General features: G+C 41.5%; 1 protein-coding gene across 2 annotated transcripts in view; it reads left to right on the top strand.

Moving 5' to 3' along the window:
- Positions 1 to 19647, top strand: part of LOC140691457 (uncharacterized) — a 57995-nt gene that overhangs the window by 12174 nt on the left and 26174 nt on the right. Inside the window, exons 10-13 of one of the 2 annotated variants that reach the window (XM_072955084.1) lie at positions 743 to 853; positions 1235 to 1297; positions 3524 to 3608; positions 14544 to 14669. The gene's annotated coding sequence lies outside the window, so the exon portion shown is untranslated. Of the gene's footprint in view, positions 1 to 742; positions 854 to 1234; positions 1298 to 3523; positions 3609 to 9773; positions 9952 to 14543; positions 14670 to 19647 lie in introns of those variants that run through there. The other variant, XM_072955082.1, reaches the window with a different exon arrangement.

The raw sequence follows: 19647 nt of genomic DNA, 5'->3' as shown, positions 1-19647 counted from the left end.
CTGAGGATTGGTTCTGAGACCCCCTCAGATACCAAGTCCATGGATGCTCATGTCCTTATGTAAAATGGCATAGTATTTGCATATAATCTATGCACATCCTCTTGTATACTTTAAATCATCTCTAGATTACTTTTAGTACCTAATACAATGTAATTATTTGTAAGTACAATGTAAATGATATGTGAATAGTTGTCAGTGCATAGCAAATTCAAGTTTTGCTTTTGAGAACCTTCTGGGAAAATTTATATGTATATATTTTTGATCTATTGTTTATACCTGTGAATGCAGAACCAATGGATTCGGGGAGCTGACTGTACCAGCTTTTTGTTGATTCTTAATGTAGATGGAATATTTTCAGCATTGTAAGAATCAACTCTGAAGTGATCAGTTATAAATATTAGAAATTAATTTAAAAGCTTGAATTACCTTCTCAAAATCTGTGAAATATTGTGTAGTAACTTGGCCCTTCTTTTTCAGTTTGCAAGAAATTTAACTTTAGATTTAGATGAAGGATAGAGTTCTCTAAGCTGGCTAATGATATAAGGAGAGAGACTTGTGAAGTGTACAGGAATTCCTACAAGTTCAAAGGACTTTAATGACACAATCTCCTCCAAATAAGAACTTAATCCAGAATGTAGTTGTTTGAGGAACTAAGTAATTTCACTAGGGCAGGTTGTAATAAAATGTATTATACTTCAGAATATAAAAGTAATTTTCCTCCATAAGAGTTTCTTTTCTTTAGTTTACTTCAAGGTATTTGATGTTGATGGTGATGGAGTTCTCTGTAGGGTTGAACTGAGAGACACGTGGTTGCACAGAGGTCTGGAAGGACAACTGCACCGATGATACCCTGGTAAAGTCTGATTGTATACATCTTCTTGCATGTAAACTTCCAACAGGAACATAGAGTGAAGAATTTTTTAAAAGAGGTTGAGAAAAAGATTTCTTACTACTTCTAGGTTCTATATTATGCTACTCAAAATATTCATAGCCAAAGATGCAAAATTGGGAAGAGAATTTGCCTTAGAAAATTTAATAAACTGAATGTATTATGTAAAAAAAAAATGGAACCACCTGAAAATTGTCATAAATTTTTAAGGCAAACAAGCAATCTATTTCTGGAATTAAAAAAAAAAAAAACTTGACCGAAAAAATATTTTATACTTCAGCTACTGTCTAATAAAAATGATACCTTCTCTTTCCTAACTACTGATTTGGGTTTCTGGTTTTAAAGGAATTACTTGTGGATCTATCCAACATTGTAGAAGACACATAGAATGCACATGACACCACAAAGGTGAGTCTAGCAGAGACTAATTTATTCTTTTCTAAAAATACATTATATTCTGAATTGGTATACATACCTTACATATACATACTTGAATCTCTTCTGCATCATCCCTGCTAAATGCTTATTTGGACCTGTGGTTACAATAACTCCAAGTTGTCCCTAAGGAAAGCCCATTCGACCTTTAAACAACTCCATTAAGTGTTATTTACATAAAAACATTATATTTTATAAGCTAGGCATTTTGTAAAAATTAAGTAGAGACAGCCCTTGCCATCTGTAGTTTATAATCTTTACTTCTCCCAGTTTAATACATTATGGTAAGACAAAACTTATATTGAGCAAAAGAAGCCACAGAATAAAAGAACACATTGTACAATTTAATTTATATGAAGTTCTAGAACAGAGACAGAACTAATGTTAATAAGTGTTACAATAGTGATTTTGGAGATGGGTGATTTAACTGAGAAGGACCATAGGATATCTGGGATGATGGAAATTATTTTTCATCTCAATCTGGGTGGTGTACATAGTTTTTAAATTTTTTTTTCAATAATATTGGTGAGGGTCTGTCCTAAGTTCTTTAATAGCAGCCAGAATAAGTGTATAATAGCAGAAACAAGCATGTACTTTACAAAGAATAAAGCCTTGATTTTTTTTTAGTTTCACAACATTTTTTAAAGATATTATAATAGGTTTGCCTTAATGTCTATGTATCCCTGTGAAACTGAAGATAATCCATATATGTGAGACACATATGAGTTAATTTGACCCTTTCTATTCAAATGTTGATATGTACCAAGTTGCAGATGGTAGGATGTAGACCATAGTGGCCTTACACAGGCTTAGAAAAATAAGTAACATTTTTTTCAATCAGAAAACCAGAAGAAATCATCATAGTCTTATTAACTGACACTCAATAGAAATAAATAATAGAAATGAATTTTTCAGGGCTTGATCTTTGTTTGGCAATTCAGATAACCGTCTTCATTTACTTTTCTGCCCAAAACTAAGGTAGCCATTTCTATTTGGTATATATGAAAACAGAAACACAGGAAAGTTTCTATTAGAAAATACCTTATGTAGAGATACAATTTCCATCGCCTTTCTTCTGGGTGTTTGATAAGTATGGAGGTTATCATTGCTGTCTATTTTTATATAAGACCGAGTTTCTTCTTATGGCTGTACTTTTGAACATTAAAAAAAGATCATTTAGCTGCTCCATCTCCGTGTAACCATAATAATGAAATGGTAAAAATTTAGAATAGATTTTGGACCTTTCAACCCAACCTATTACCCATATTCACTGGTGACTAGACGGTGACAATATTACCCATTATTTTGTACCATTACGTTGGTGTTAATATACTTCAATGGAAGTTGCATCATGAAAGCCAGTAATTACCATCACAGTGCTTTAAAATCTTTTCTTATAATAAATAGTAACATATATTGAATGAATACATGAATATCATTAATAATAAATATTATTAAATATCATTAAATAATAAATCATTAGATAATAAAAATATAGTTAAGTAATAAAAGCTAAGAACATTATTATTCATCTAGGATTATTAAGGTGATTGTTCAAAACATGAAGTAAGAAGCGTTTGGTTATATTTTTGCCTGCCAAGAAATATTGTCTACTGTATATAAATGTAATTTTTGGTACACTTTGACACCAAAAAAAAAAAAATACTGCTTTACTCAACTTGTGAAAGTAATGTTACATTTTATTTTGAGGCAATGTTAATATAGATACTCATTTATTATATATATTTAGTTCTTTTAAATCTCTTAAGAAGTCTAATAATATTGCCAGATGTTTTAAAGATCTTAGAAAATTGTTAGGGTCAAAGGGCATAATCCAAAGAGTTTGGAAAAATGCTTTCAAAGTTAGTAAATAGTCCTTTTTCTCTACCCAGAACCTTTTGTGGGTTCTGTTAGTAAACTTCACCTAGGACCAGAAGATACTGTGAGTTATTTCCCAGGTCTTACTGGAGGAAGATTTTTGGTGATAAATTGCCCACGTTATGACTGACTACTTCAGAGTTTGGTTACTTTTGAACTTATTCTTGCTGGCCTACTTTCAGATGAATACATAGCATCTACATTAAATCATTAGTTTTCTTTCAGACAAATGACCATCGCAAGTTTAATAAAACAAATTTAATTCAAATAATATAAGAAAATGAAGATTTATGATATTCTTAAATATTGTTTCTCTTTCAGAATGGCCGTCTTAACTCTAGAAGAATATCAGATCTGGAGTGTGAAAAATGTTCTTGCCAATGAGTTTTTGAATCTACTTTTCCAGGTATGTTTAAGGTAAATGACAGAGACCGAGGGCAGTGGTACCAGTAGTTCTACATCTTTTCCATTATGTAGTAGTTAGACAACTAGACTACAAAACCATATATTGTCAGAAGAACTGCATTAACCTGTACACCACCTGCAGATGGTTAAGTTAGAGCGTGCGTGCTTCTCAGAGTCACAATGTGCATGATAGGAAAGTAGAGTATAGCTGATAATGTTTATCTTAATAACTCATGATAGAGCAGATTGTAGACACATAGAAAAGAATTTAAAATGTAAAAGCCATTATAATTTGCTATTTTTCTTTACTTTTTTTTTTAAGACCCTCCCTAACAAGTAAGGCAGTGTGGACAGAGACATAGATCATAAGTTGGCAGCTGTAAATTTTTCACAAAGTATACCATCTTTCCAGTTAGGAGGTTATTTTAGATGCAGAGCTGTTTCTTAATTTTCTTTCTTTCTTTCTTTTTTTCTTTTTTGTAATTTAATTCTTTAGAAGGTCCAATAAAGATTGAAGGAGAAAGGAGGAAAGAAAAGCTGTCAGGGGTGAACATGAAATCATAAAACTTGCCAGATTTTAACTATTTTTCCAGTTAAAGTAGTTCTCTTTGCTCCAATTTAAAGAAACAACTTATAGTTTCCCATTTTTCATAGTTCTTCAAAAATATATGTTGATTTAATAGTATTTTACAGGGGGGAGGGGTGTGAGTAGGGACAGACTGGAAGTTCAAGATTTGTAAATACTGACAGGTATATATAGAATAGATAAACAAGCTTATACTGTATAGCACAGGGAAATATATTCAAGAATTTGTAGTAGCTCATGGTGAAAAAATATGAAAACAAATATACGTATATTCATAAAGGACTGAAAAATTGTGCTGTACACCAGAAATTGACACAACATTGTAAGTGGACTATAACTCAGTTAAAAAATAAAAGATATAACTGTTAGAACACTATAAAAAAAGTAGTATTTTAGATTTTTCTTATTTTATTCTCCTTTTCTTATAAAAGCACCCCTATGAAGATCAATAAGGCTTGATATCTTCATATCAATCATGATCCTCCATTGTGAATACAGAGTAACCTGCCCGTGGCACAGCTATGTTAGAATAAATGAAAATTGAACTCTTCCTGACAGCTAATAACTAATATATATTTAAAGCATATGAAATCTGATAAGCCTGTGATGCCCATTTAAATCAATCAGTTGCTCCACTGTCTGTTATCTGCCAGGATCTAAGTTGATATGTCTTTATAAGATATAAATACATATAAAAATAATATAAACCTACTATAAACAGAAATGACTTGCTTAGTAATATGAAAATTGAGCAGCTATTTTTATCTCATTTAAAATGATGCCCTCAATTACTTTAAGTTATCATTAATTATATAGATATTTTGACCACTTAAGTTTGTGTCTGAGTCATCTTGCAGCTCTTACATAGCAAAGCATTTTGAACTTTTATATTGCCTTTCCTATTTTCTCATGCTTATCAGGGACTTGCATAGGCACTATTTTTTCTATGACTCTATAAACAGATGTATGCCTGAAATTTTCTTTTGTGTCTCAGGGTTTCTAGCATTATATTACTGAGAGATTTTTTATTGGTTAGCAATCTAATTTTTTTCTTGGTATATATAGTCCTTTCAGTCCTTTCAAATATATGTATATATATATATATATGTAGTCAGTTTTCAATGTTGTGTCAATTTCTGGTGTGCAGCACAATGCTTCAGTCATACAGGAACAAACATATATTCATTTTCATACTCTTTTTCACCATAAGTTACTACAAAACAGTATTGGATATAGTTCCCTGTGCTATACAGTATGAACTTGTTTATAAATTGGGAGTTTGAGATTTCCAGGTACTAAATATTAACATTACATTTTATGATGCTCACTTTATCCCATATTCAGACATGCTTTTAAAACTTTATTTTCACTTAATATATAAGTAAGCAGACTTACTCTAAATTGTTTTATTTTCTGTCTGTTTCTAAAATAGAATTAGCTAATAAATTCAGTGATAAAAGCTTGAATTATACTTTTATTTTATTTGCCAAGATCCCACTCCTGGCTGACCATTTTGGGTATTTAAGTATAAAGTAAGTAAATGTCAGTAGAATTAGGAAACCATTCCTGTGGTAATATTATTTTCAGTCCTTTCAAATAAACTCAGTGCCCAATATTTTGCAGAGGAAGCATTCTAAACATGATCAGGATCTTCTATCTTATACGTTTGTCAGAAAGCATCAAATGTTAAACAGTTTGATAAACAGAATATTGCACCACACTGACCCCTACCTATATCCATGTTCTAATCCTGAAATCTGTGAATATGTTATTTTACATGGCAAAGGGTATTTTGCAGATGTATCAGGTTAAGGACTCTGAGACAGGGAGATTAGCTTGGATTATCTACATGGGCCTAGTCTAACAACAGGAGTCCTTAAAAATTGAAAATTTTTCCCAGATGTGGTCAGAAAGATACGACTTTGGAAGAAGGATTAGAAAGCTGTAAAGCTGTTAGCTTTGAAGATAGAGGAAGGGTCATGGGTAAAGAAATGTGGGTGAACACTAGAAGCCGGAAAAGACAAGGAAATATATTCTTCCTTTGACTTACAGAAGGGCATACAGCCCTGCTGACATCTTGATTTTTAGCCAAGTGATACCTGTTCCTGACTTGACCTACAGAACCATAAAATAATAAGTTTGTGTTGCTTTAAGCTGCAAAATTTGTGATAATTTGTAACAGCAGTGATAAAAATAAGTATAGGGGAGGTAATCCAAATTTATGGATTGGAGGGCTCAACATTTTAAAGATGTCAGTTCCCCTTCAACTGATTCAAAGATTTATATGTGCACATCAAAATCCCCAAAACTTAATTGTTGATACTGTTTTTTTGTAGAACTTGACAAGCTAATTCTAAATACATAGAGAAGCTTGAAGAGCCAACAATAGCCAAGATGATATTAAAGAACAATGTTAAAGAACTTATTATAAAACAATATTAAGTCTATGTGATAACTACCTAAAGTTAGACATATAGACCAATGGAACAGTATTGAATTAAACCCTGTACCATACATGAACAGTAATTTTAGATAGATTATAAATCTAATAAATTTGAAACAAAAAGCAAAGCATCTGGGGGAGGGTAAAGCTCAGGTGGAATGTGTGCTTAGCATGCATAAGGTCTTGGGTTCAACTCCCAGTACCTCCATTAAAATAAATAACCTAATCCCCCACCAAAATAAAGCATCTAGAAAATAGTGTATGAGATATTTTAATGACTTTGAAGTGGCAAAGAGTTCTTAAACAGGACACAGCACTAAACATAAAAGAAGAGTTTTAAGTTGAACTTCAGTAAAATTAAGAATTATTTTTATCAAGAGATACCATTAAGAAAGTGAAAAGCCACATGGTGGGAAAATATATTTGCTATATCTATATCCAACAAAAGACTTGTATCTAGGGCATATAAAGAACAAAAACCAGTGGAGAAAAAGGCAAAACCTCAGTATTAAAATGTGCAAAAAAATTGAACAGGTGCTTCACACACAAAAAGAAAAATCCAAATAAGCTATGAAAAGTCGCTGAGCTCTTTAGTAATAATAAAAATACGTACTAAAACCACACTTGGAACACCATTAGACATCCACTAGAATAGTTAGTTGTTAAGTGATATGAAGCATAGGTGAGGGTAACATGCAATGGGGACTCTTACACATGGCCAGTGGGAATATAAATTCTTACAAATACTTTGAAAGTAGGCTTTTTGAATGAAAGTTATATATGTATATGTGTGTGTGTGTATATATGTACACACACACACATATACATACATACATACACACACACACACTCCCTGTGTACCCTTCAGAAGCTTCTACATCTGAGCACAAAAGGACATCCAGAAAATTCTCATAATCACTATTTGTTATAGCCCCAAATAGAAAATGACCCAAACACCTGTCAACAATAAATACATAACCATAAGTGGTGGCACATGCATACAAGTTGTACACTTTAAAGCAATAAAAATAAATATACTAGTTTACAGAAAACACTAGTGGATGAATCTTACGTAATGTTGAGTGGAATGTACGGGACTAAAAATTTCAAAAGCAAAAAAAAAAATCCATGGTGGCTAAATTTAGGATGGTGAATCCATCAAAGGGGTGTCATAGTATCTGGGAAGAAACCCAAAGTGGAACAGCAATGTTCTGTTTCTTGACTGGATGAAGGTTACATAGATGTGTTTACTTTGTGAAAAATCACTGAGCTGTATACTTAAGATATGTTCACATTTAAGCATGTATATTATATTTGCATTTTTAAAAAAAATGTTTGCTTGCAAAAAAAGATATCCAAAGCCTAAGTATTTATCAGTAGGAGAATGGATAAAACAAATGATAGTATATTCAAACAATGGAATACAATTCAACAATAAAAAAGAATCAACTACTGATACAAGGATGAACCTCAAAAGCCTAATTTATACATTTCATTGTCAGGTAAATTTTAACTCAGAAGGTAGACAAAACTATAAACAGACATGTGCCCTGGGGGGAGGGGTGCTGAAGCCTTTGTCTCCTCAGACCTGTGCCATTACTGGCACATCTCGCAAGAAGAGAGGCAGGGCTCAGCCACAGCTACCATCTCCTCCTGTGCATAGTGCCCAGGCGGGGCAGGGCTGAGACCTGAATCTGCACGTGGGGGCTCCACAGGCTTTTAGGCAGGACTGAGACTTGTTTATAGCCTGAGGCAGAGAGGATTTTTCTACCCTGACACCTCAGAGAACTTGTGCTGCCAAGGGAAACAAGGAGCTCAGATTTGGCCCAGAGTGTAGGCGGGGCTGTTCCGTGGTCTTCCCTGAACCCACCTACAGACCACCTACCCGAGGCAGAGCAGGCAGCTGCACAGAGCAGCAGAGCGACCAGTACCAGGAGAGGGCAGGTGGGCAGCCACCCACCTTCCTGGCAGGAACACAACACCTGACCACGGTGCTGGGACGGGGTGTGATCTGCCCACCTGCTTCCCCCCAAGCACAGCATCTGACTGTGGCATCAGGAGGGGGAGTGACCTGCCCACCCACTGGATAAGAGCTCAGCTCCTGACCTAGTGTTAGGAGGGGGCACAATCTGCTGGCCAACAGCCACTGAGAGCAGCACAGATGAGGGTACCAACAGAAGGCCTATGAAACAGCAAGCTGAGTTCATGAAGCAGGGCAAAGACACAAAGACCTCTCGATAAAATCATTAAGGGCACACCATCTCCAGGATAAGTAGGTAACTGCTACTCCTTAAGCCACGGTGCCAGAGAGATATGAGCAATGTGAAGAAGCAGAGAAACCACTCCCAATGAAAAGATCAAGAGAAATCCCCTGAAAGCATGATCAAGGAAATAGACATTGATGGTCTATTAGATCAAGATTTCAAAAAAGAGTGATCAAAGTACTGAAGGAACTAAAAGAAATAGTGTTTAGGTATATAAAATGTATCAAAAATGAAATAGAAACTATAAAGAAGAACTAGGTAGGATTAGTAAACCCATTGGCTGAGATGAGAGCTGACCTAAAGGCTGTGCAAAGCAGACAAGAAAATACAGAAGAATAAATAAGTGGCCTAGAGGACAGGACAACAGAAAGCACCCAATCAGAACAGCTGAGAGAAAAACAAATGAAAAACAAAACAATATACGGGACCTATGAGGTAATATAAACTGTGCCAATGTATGCATAATAGGAGTTCCAGAAGGGGAAAAAGAACAAAGTGGATTGAAAAGGTATGGGAAGGATTCATGACTGAAAACTTCCCAAACCTAAAGAAGGAATCATATCCAAGCACAGGAGGCTCAGATGGTCCCAAGCAGGAAGAACCGAAACAGACTCACACCAAGGCATATCCTAATCAAGATAGTCAGATTCAAGGATAAAGAAATGATCCTAAAGGTAGCAAGAGAAAAACAAAGAGTGAGTTAGAAGGGAACCCCCATAAGGTTTTCAGCTGATTATTCTACACTATTTACAACAGCTAAGACATGGAAACAGCCTAAAATGTCCATCAACAGATGACTGGATAAAGATGTGGGATATTTTTTGATGGGATACTATTCAGCCACAAAAACTGACTACATAACGCCATTTGCAGAGATATGGATGCTCCTGAAGAATGTTATTCTAGGTGGAGCAGAACAGAAAGAGAAAGAGGAATACCATGTGAGATCACTCATGTGTGGAATCTTAAATATATGCAAGATCTTGTGGCAACTCACAGCAAAAAAAAAAAGTGACAATGAATATATGTACGTTCATGTATAACTGAAAAATTGTGCTCTACACTGGAATTTGTCATAACATTGTAAAATGACTATTACTCAATAAAAAATGTCTAAAAATAAGTAAAATAAAATATAACCTTTAAAATAGTGTATAATGAGAGGTGTGATGTTCTAGTATCTGTTCTAAGAAGTACGTTAGACACACATAAGAATAGCCAATGGTCAGAAAGATCACATGTTATCAGCTACCACCCCATGCAAATTAATGGCATTTAGCAGATATTCATATATGTGTATAAATATATAAAATAGGTATTAGTCTATATGTAAATCAAATCAAATATTATATTATAATCTAATGTATAATCATATCAGCAAAAGCACTGTGCTGACATAAGTGTCGGTGTAAACAGATTACAATTTTTTATTGAGTTGTCATAATGGGGTAATATTGTGAACCAAGTGGAAATTGTAAAAAAAAAAGTTATCCAAAAAAAAAAAAAGTCCTGACTACATGAAAAGATGCACAGTTACTATAAGGCCTCTCCGATTATTTACTATCAGTGTCAGAAAGTCTTGGAATAAGTTAGGAGAATTAAAAACTCTAACAAGACACAAGAATGCACTCTCTGTTAAAGAAAATAAACCAAAAGAAAAAAACAAATGAATAGACAATTAAGGTCCTACAGATAAAAATACCAATTTTTATGGGAAATAGCCTTAAAATAAAAAATAAGGAGATTATATTCTAATTTCACCTTTTGAATAAAGATATACAAAATTTAGCTGAATACCTTCGTATTTTGCACTTATGAAGAAAAAAATGTATTTGCAATGAAAAAGCAGCCATTACCCTGCCTTTTGAGTATTCTAAAGTTTTAGGTTTGAATATGTTTCATCTTAAATGATCTTAAGCACTATTCAGTGGTTGGTGTTTTAAAAATACCACTGTGTGTGGAACTTCTAAAAGTGCTTCAAAAAATTTATATTTTTGTAATAATTTAGTAATGGCCTGGATATTATTTTTAACAAGACAACTCACCATGGAACACTGCAAGATTTTTTCAATGAGTTTATATTCACACATGTTTAAGATTGTCAGTATATTATGAGAAAATTTCAACCGTGGCAGTATTTTGACTTGAAAATGAGATAAGCTGAGAAGCATATTTTAAGTATAAACTAAATGATTGCATTCCTTTAGAGACAAGAAAGTAAAAGCATGATAAACTCTGACTTTGACACACTTAAAGTATAAAAATTAACATAATGTGATTTTACACACTTCTCTTTAACTCTCAGTACTTTCTCAGCCCCTTTCCCATTACACCCGCGTCCCCGCTCCTGACCCTTGGTGTACACACCTCCGTTCACACGGAGGAAGGGGGGACCCGGGCGGTGAGGACCAGGGGCGCGGACACCCCCGCGGCCCGGATGGACACGGACACTCACCCGCTCCCGGCGGGCGAGGAGAATAGTCAAAGCGGGCCCGCCAGCGCACCCGTCCCTTCCTACCCTGCTGGCCGGTGCCTCAGCTCGGTCAGGTCCACACACACCCCAGCAGGAAGCGAGCTCAGGCCGTGGGAAACCGGCGTAACTTCAGACAGAGAGCGGGGAGCATCCTCCTGGAGACCCGCAGGCAGCGCTGTCCCGGAGCCTCCTTGGCGCCGCCCGCTCAGCCCTGAGGAAAGCAAGCTCCGCCCCCAGGGAAGACGCTGGCTGCTGACGCGGACTGCGCATGCGCACCGCCACCTAAGACACGTTGGCTTCGTTCGCCCCCTGCAGGTCCTCGAGGGCGGTGCAGGATACTCGGAACTTACTGTAGAACACATGACCCCTCCCAGCCATGATGCCAAATCACTGGAAATCTCAGTGCCCTGGACTCTTTTTTAATGGCACTGGTGATGCTCTCATCCAGCCATGCCTGCTCTCTTGCCTGGCACATGCCTCAGTCCTTGGAATCCCGCCTGAATCAGATTCTGTTCTGGAGGAAGGACAGGTGCAGAAGAATCTCAAAATTCCAGACTTAGAAGATGACCAGGAACCCAAACTCAACTCTGTCAACTCCCTGGGGTCCCCTGAGGAGTTTTCTCAGAACCATCTGCCCTGTGTCAGGAGCAGACCAAGCCTCAGGTAGCTTAGAGAGGCTATCATGCAGCACATGCTTTGGATGGTTCTCAGTTCAGACCTGCATGATCTTGAGACCCTTTTGTAACTCCTAACACTCTGTTTTCTCAAACCTATAGTGATATAGATATATATAGATGACGTCTGAGTTAATCCTCTTACAATGCTGAGGTGCTATTGTTCCTTGGATAACAGAATATTTTGAAGGGATCAACTGTTTATCACTTCCCCCTAATGAAGTATGTTTTTAAAACTAGAAATGTTTCAGGGGGCACTCAGGTCCTCCTCTTGCACCAGTTCCTGAGGTGTTGGCAGTTTCTGCTCTGAGCTCCAGATCCTGATCCTGCCGGTGGTCTATGGTGATGCCAGTGTGTACATGCTTTTCCTTTTGCACCGGTATGGAAAGGAGACAGTCCTTCCCCTACATGAGGCTGCAACATGCTGACACTCAAAGCAGGCACAATGAAGAACCAGCTAGAGTCCCCGGTACCAGCTGTCCCAGGTAGAAACGTCACCTTCACCACAGTTTTCCTGTGCTCCTATCAGGCCTTCACTACTCCCAGCAGGCCATGCATGAGCAGTGTGACAGGTGACTGTCCCAGCATGGCATGGTGGTGATGATCCCACCTTATCTGTTTGTTTTTGGAATGTCCCCACAACTCTCTGAGCTTCACTTTGCTCTTCTCACAGGCAGAGTTGTACAGGCATGAACCTCACAGGGTTATGGTAGGTAGTCACGGTAGCTGCTCACCCAGTGGCAGGCTCTGCCGGGAGGGCTGCTGGGAGTGCTGTGTGTCTTCACACTTGTCCTTCACTCTCCCCAATGAAAACACTCTTGGTCTTATCCTTCCCTGGCCTGCGGCCTTTCTGTGCTTGCAAATGAACATGGAAACAATCTACAAAGAAGTTTTGAGGTTCTGTCCATCTGGTCCAGGAAATGCTGACTCTGCTAGATGTGCTGTTGGGTGGGCTCTCATGGGAGGCTCTCATGGGCAGGACTTCCCTTTGCAATAAGCTGCCCCACCCAGGCCTTTCCATGATCCAGACTCCTGGGACCAGGGTGCAAATCCCCAGCTCCCCACTTGTCAACCATGTGACCTGGGCAACTTTCTCAAACCCAAGCTTTGTCCACCCAAGGTCAGCAGAGATGGGGGATAACAGGATGTCCCGCACAGAGTGTCTGTGCAGATTAAGTGAGGTAGAACAGACAGAACAGTGGTGGGGCCTGGCCCATTGGTTGGCAGAAGGGAGCTCACCATGTGCAGCAAGTTCCGCGGGTCACCCAGCAATCTGCCCAGAGGCTTAGCCACTCCATCGCTATCATGCATCTGAAGTCCACTTAACCACATGGGAGAGAAACAAACACACATTCTGAGTGTAGCTGCCACAGGGAAAATTGCATCTGAGCGGGGAGTAATACCAGAGGGTGATCAGGATGGCAGAAGATGCCCCCTGCGTTTGAGCAGACTGGAGCTGCCCTCCAGAGCCTGGGGTTAGTGAGGATGGGCTTGTAGAAATGCCCGTCTCCTTTACCCATCAATGCTGGGTCCTGCAGGTACTGAGTCCCACAATCGGTGTGCTGCTAGTGCCCTCAGCACAGAGAAAAACCCAGGGGTTCCCACAAGGCTTCGGCCACGTCCTCTGCTTCCTGAACTCCCACTCTGGTGACCCCACCTGGGATGCAGAGATGAGGTGAGGCAGGGACCTGTGCTGTCAACATCACTGCTCTACCCTGGGAATCTGGCACACAGTAGGTGCTTGGTAAGTCATTGTTGAATGAACAGCAATACTGGGCCAAGTTTCTGTGGGTGTCTGTGCCCCCAGATCAGGGACCCCTCAGGGCCCACCTCACAAGTGACATGAAAATAATGATCCCACCAGGAGCAATAACAGTTCCTCAGAATAAATGGGCTTTTCCAAGCACTCTCCACCTGTTGCAAAGGACTCCCAGCAGGGAAGTGGGCTGTCAGGGGCAGCACTGCACTCTCCACTGTAACAAGGAGAAAGCCAAGGGCCACAGAGAGGAGTGCCTTTCCAGTGTCACTGCTCACTTTCCCACCTTTTGGGAGACCAGGAGGCGTTTCTACTACATTCTGGCTCTGAAGCCCCAATACTGTGTGGACATGCCTCCCTCCCTGGAGCAAGGAACCACTAAGTGACCTGTCACTTGTCACCAAGCAGACAGGCTCATTCCAGCTCATTGTGCCACCAGCAGGTTGTGCTAGAAGCAGGATCATCTGGGAGACATCACACTCTCCCAAGCTGGAAACAGGTGAACAGCTCACAGGTTTCCTGGAGAGGATGGTCACATGGCCTTGATCTGGCCAATCAGCATTTTCCATCCTCCCTGGCCACTGTGATTGGCTCAGGGCTGGGCACCAGCCCAATCAGGCTCCACGGAGGTCAGGCCTAGTTGCTGGAATCCTGGGAGCAGAGAAGTTCTATTTCAGTTGGGAGTTGAGGGGTGGTGATGTCAGCCTGTGGCAGTTGGTGACTATCTTGCTTTCATAAAGGCAGAGCCATGTGAAGATGACACCAGTGGCAGAGCCCAGAGGTGGGGAAAGATGACTTCTGTTGATGTCACTGAGCACCAGGTACAGACCTGCCTGAAGCTATCTCCCTTTGGACGTCTCAGTTAGGTAAGTCATTCTCTCCTGCCCTGTTTGCTTCTTTAAGCCACTTTGGTTTTCTGTCACTGGTTTTAAGAAAAGTTTGACTATTCCTTCAAGCTGGCTAAATGGAGACCCTGGAACTACAACAGTGAGGTGACAGGCAACAATGTGGCTAATAGACTCCAGAGGCCTCTGTTCAAACAGGGGATTGGAAATGACAAGGGAGAGTACACATGGCCTCAGTGAACAGATTTGCTACTGGTAGCTCCCAGTTCCTGGATATTAGAGTGCATGCACTCAGCCAAGTCTCAGCTCTGCTGTCACACCTGCTAACCCACACCTCTCCTCTCCCACCTGCCAGGCCTATGGGGGCTGGAAACCCCCGGGCACCTGAAACAGCCCAGGGCTTTGTGTTGTAATTTACACAGGCTGCCCCCAGTTCTGAGGGTGAGGGTGACGGTGACTGGGTTCCAGTTTACAGAGAAAACAGACTAGACGGTCTCACTGGTGAGATGTGGGGGTGGGACCCCAATCTACCATCTGACCTATGACTTCAGAGTGGACAGCCTCCCCACCCTCAGCCAGGATGCTTGCTAAGCCTAGTGTCTCAGGAGTCCTGCTCCCTCCAGCACCCCTCCTGGAGGTGAGAGTGGGGGGCTCTTCTCTATACAACATTCACCCCTGCAGGGGCACACGTGTGACCTCACAGTCTGTCATCCCTTTCTTATGACCTGGACCTCCTTGATGTGTGAGCACTGCAGATCATGGGTGCACACGTGGGCAGGTGCACCATGACTGAGAGGACAGCACTCCAATTTAAGCTCCCTCCATGCTCAGATGATTACATCCTGGAATTGAGGGGTTCCCAGGGGCCAGGTGGCCAATTCTGGCCTTAGGGGCAAATTCTTATCACCCAGGTGGCTAATTTTTAAATTAAATTACACATTTACAATTCAATAGTCAAGCCCCTTTCTAGGCAGCCTTGTAGCCTCTCAGCTTTTACGCCTCGCTGTGACCATGTTCTTAGCTTCAAATTGAGTGCCATTATGAACATTAACATGTCCCTGTCATGTGTCACCTTCACAGTAAGCGGCCACCCCAAACTCCCCTCCCTTCCCCTTGTCGATATCTCCACACAGGGAGTAGGGCCCTTTTGATGCAGTTGTGCAAATGTGTGAGCTAAGGGTTTAGAATGTCCAGGCTAGGAGGGGTCTGCCCCACATGGCAGGGCAGGTGGGCTGGCAGGGGGTGATGGTTCACTTGTAAAACCTCAGCTGGTTTCAGGCGGTGACAACAGACTGGCAGCCAAGGGCTCAGCTGGTGCAGAGTAAGCGGATTAAATGTGTTCACCCAGACGCCTTGGGAGTGGCAGCCCTGGAGTATGACTACAAGTGAGGAAGGTGGAGGGTCCCCAGTGCCTGGACCTCCACCTTCTAAAAATCAGGACTGAGATGTGGCTCTGAAGTCAGAACACTGGAGTTCAAAGCTTCCCCCACCACTTTGTCAATAATTCAAAGCAAATGAGCCTCAGTTTTCTCATGTGTAAAATGAGAACTTTGAAGCCTCTCCCTCTGAGGGTGTGGAGGGAGGTAAATGCGGTGACAGCAGAGCACAGGAGCTGTCTGGGCTGAGCCTGCACACAGGCAGGCCGTTGTTGCTGCCATGACCTCTGTCTTCCAGGGCAGGGTCTGCACTCTCTCCCTGTGAAGGTCCAGACAGTAAACATTCTAGGCTTTGAGGGACCTACAGTCCCTGTCGCAACTACCACCCTCTGCTGTTGGAGGGCAAAGGCAGCTCCTGCAGTAGGTAGTCCAGTCTCGCACCCCCGCTTCCTGACATAAGTATTCCTGAGATACAATTTTCACATAACTTTGTTGGCTTTAGGTGTGCAGCATAATGACTTGTTACATGTGCATATTGTGAAATAATCACTGCATTAAGTTTACTTGACGTCTGTCATCACCCATAGTCACACACTATTTTCCTTGTGATGAGAAATTTTAAGAGGTACTCTCTTAACTGTCAAATGCACAATGCAGTGCTGTTAACTACAGTCACCTTGCAGTACATTATGTCCCCAGGACTTGTTTATCTTCTAAGTGGAAGTTTGTACATTTTGATTATCTTCCGAAATTTCAATCACCCCCTGACTCACCTCTGGCAACCACCAACCTGATCTCTGTTTCTATGGGTTTCGGTTTATTTTGTAGATTCCACATATAAATGAGATCATAGGTATTTGCCTTTCTGTCTTATTTATTTCACTTAGCATAATACCCTGAAGGTCCACCCAAGTTGTCACAAATGGCAGTATTTCAATTTTTTAATGTCTGAATAAGATTCCATTTTATATACATATATATGCATCACGTTTTCTGTACCCATTCATCTGCTGATGGACACTTCGGTTGTTTACATATCTTGGTTATTGTAAATAATGATACAGTGAACATGAGGGTGCAGTTGTCTCATTGACATAGTGATTTCATTTCCTTTGGATATATTCCCTGCAGTGGACTTGCTGGATCATATGGAATTTCTAATTTTAAATTTTGGGGGAGCCTTCTTGCTCTATTCCCGAGTGATGGCACCAATTTGCATTCCCACCAACATTGCACCAGTTTCCCTTTTCTTCACACCACCACCATCACTTGTTATATCTTGTATTTTGATGACACCCACCCTGACAGGTGCGACGGGGTATCTCATTGTGGTTTTGATTTGCATTTCCCTGATGGTGAGTGATGTTGAGCACCTTTTCATGTACCTGTTAGACATCTGTGTGCCTTCTTTGGAAAAATGTCTATTCAGTTCCTCTGCCCACTTTTTAAATCAGATTGCTTTTTTTTTGCTGTTGAATTGTAAGAGTTCTTTATATGTTTTGGGTGTTAACCCCTTATCAGATATATAGTCTGAAAGTACTTTCTCCCCTTCTGTCTGTTACCCTACCCTCTGCTTTCTGGATGACAGGGGTCCAGGCACTTGGGAATCTCTGCTTCTCACGTCTTTCCAATGGTGGGTGGGTGAGGGCTGTGTTCTGATAAAAGTGTGCACAACCGTGGGTCACTACCCCTTATTTTAGAGGGTGGTCTCTGAAGAGTGCAGTGTGGGCAGGGATGTTTCCCTGAAGTCATCATTTGGATGGTCATGTGCTCTGGAACTCACATCATCTAGCCCGGATGTGATGGGGCAATTTGCAAAGGGAGGACCTTGCAGCTAAGACACTGACCAGGTGCTCTTGTGTCTTGTTGGAAGGACCTGGGAACAAAGTTTTGTGGAACAGGGACTCCTCCAGGTCACAAGGCTCAGTTCAGACTTCTGGGATGCAGAGACCTGCTCTGAGCCACTGTCACTGAGGAGGGAAGTGCCTCAGGCAGGAGGGAGGGGTTGCTGGATTTCACTTGCCCTGTTTGTCAAGTTGCAGCTCTGGTGATGTGTGGAACATGGGCTTAGCTTTGGAAATGTAAGAGGAGAGGTTCCTGGGGAAGGGCTGGCTTTTTCCTCTGATTGAGGTCCTACTGTGTGCCAATCACAGCAGTCCTCTGAGTCAGGGCTGGAAAGCCAGGCACAGAGAGGTCAGGGAGTTTCCAGGTCACACAACATTAGGGGCATCATTAGGGTCTGATGCAGACCTGACTCCCAGCCCACATTCTCTCTCCTTTCCCAGGACCATCATGATCCCACATGCCAGAAACACCCAGAGAGGCCCAGGCATGGGCCCTGGGACCTTTCCTGCCTAACATGCCAGGAGCCTTAAGAGGGACTACAAGGCACTTCCTGAGTCCATGATGCCCAGAGGCTGCTCTTAGCAAGAAGCTCAGCACACACTCCTGGATGAATCCTAGCTCTGTCCTGAGTCACTCTGTCCTCCCTGCCTCAGTTCTTCTGCCCAAATGGGGCTGGAAACAGCAGCCACTTCACAAGGGTCTATGGAACCTCCAGGATCCTGGAAGCAGCACCCTCACACAGGGAGCACGGTCTCCTTAACTTTTCCTCACCTCTTTGCTGGATGAGGAGTCCCAGCGGGGCCCTGTCTTGTCCCAATTCTCACCCCAGATCAGGGTCCAGCAGGGGGTGGTGTCCAGGCTGGACTCTGTCCTCTGCCCCTTTTGGGGACCCTCATTCATCACACCTTGGCTGCCTGGACACTGTCTTCCAGGGGCCACTCTGTGCCTCCCACACCTACCTAGCATCCACCCACCCTGGGTTACTCCAGCGCCCTCTGGCCCTTGGACACACACCTACTCCGTGTTGAGTGGAAATGAGGTGACTGACATGCTGGGCCTCCTGGACAGTCTGGAGGAGCCCGATATCCCCAACCTGCCGACCACCCCAAGAGCCCAAGATGGGGAGAGGGTGTGCCTCCATTCATACTCTGATTTGCTCAGATTCTCAGCACCTACTTTGCTGGGTGGATATGGGGACAGAGGTATGATATAAAAGCAGGAGACCTGGACAGCAGACCATGAGAAGGGGGCTAGCCCAGGCTGGTCTCATAACCCCCTTAACTTTGGCTTTCTCATCTTCAAAGTGGGACAGACTCTTGTGAGGTGAGCCGGATCCTGACCCATAGACAGGCACTGTCCTACATGCCTTAGAGAAGCTCACTGACTCCTCATGAAAATCTGTGGGGCAGGGACAGGCATTATCACCCATTTCTGCAGAAGTAACTGAGGCAGAGAGAGAACATCTGAGGTGACCACCCCAGATTACAGAGCCCAGGTCATCTGGTTCCAGTGTCCAGGCTCATGGTCAGTGCCCACTCTGGGTTTTCCTCCTCCCTTCATCCTCCACTGGGACCCATGGCTGCAGCCTCATCTCAGTGTGATTGTTCATGGGGAGCAGGATGGGTGCACTGAGGGCCCGTTTCTCTGAGGACTGCTTTCCCAGAAGGCTCAAGGGGTTGACTGTATTCACTACTGGACACCCAGGCCTGGGCCCAGGCCAGCCACACTGCAAAGCCTGAATCAATGATTGTTGAGTGAATACCTGAACCTCTGCCTAT

This window comes from Vicugna pacos, chromosome 35, assembly GCF_048564905.1.
Source record: "Vicugna pacos chromosome 35, VicPac4, whole genome shotgun sequence".
NCBI lineage: Eukaryota > Metazoa > Chordata > Mammalia > Artiodactyla > Camelidae > Vicugna > Vicugna pacos.
Note: the sequence above shows the minus strand (reverse complement) of the source record. Positions and strands in the feature narration are given on the sequence as shown.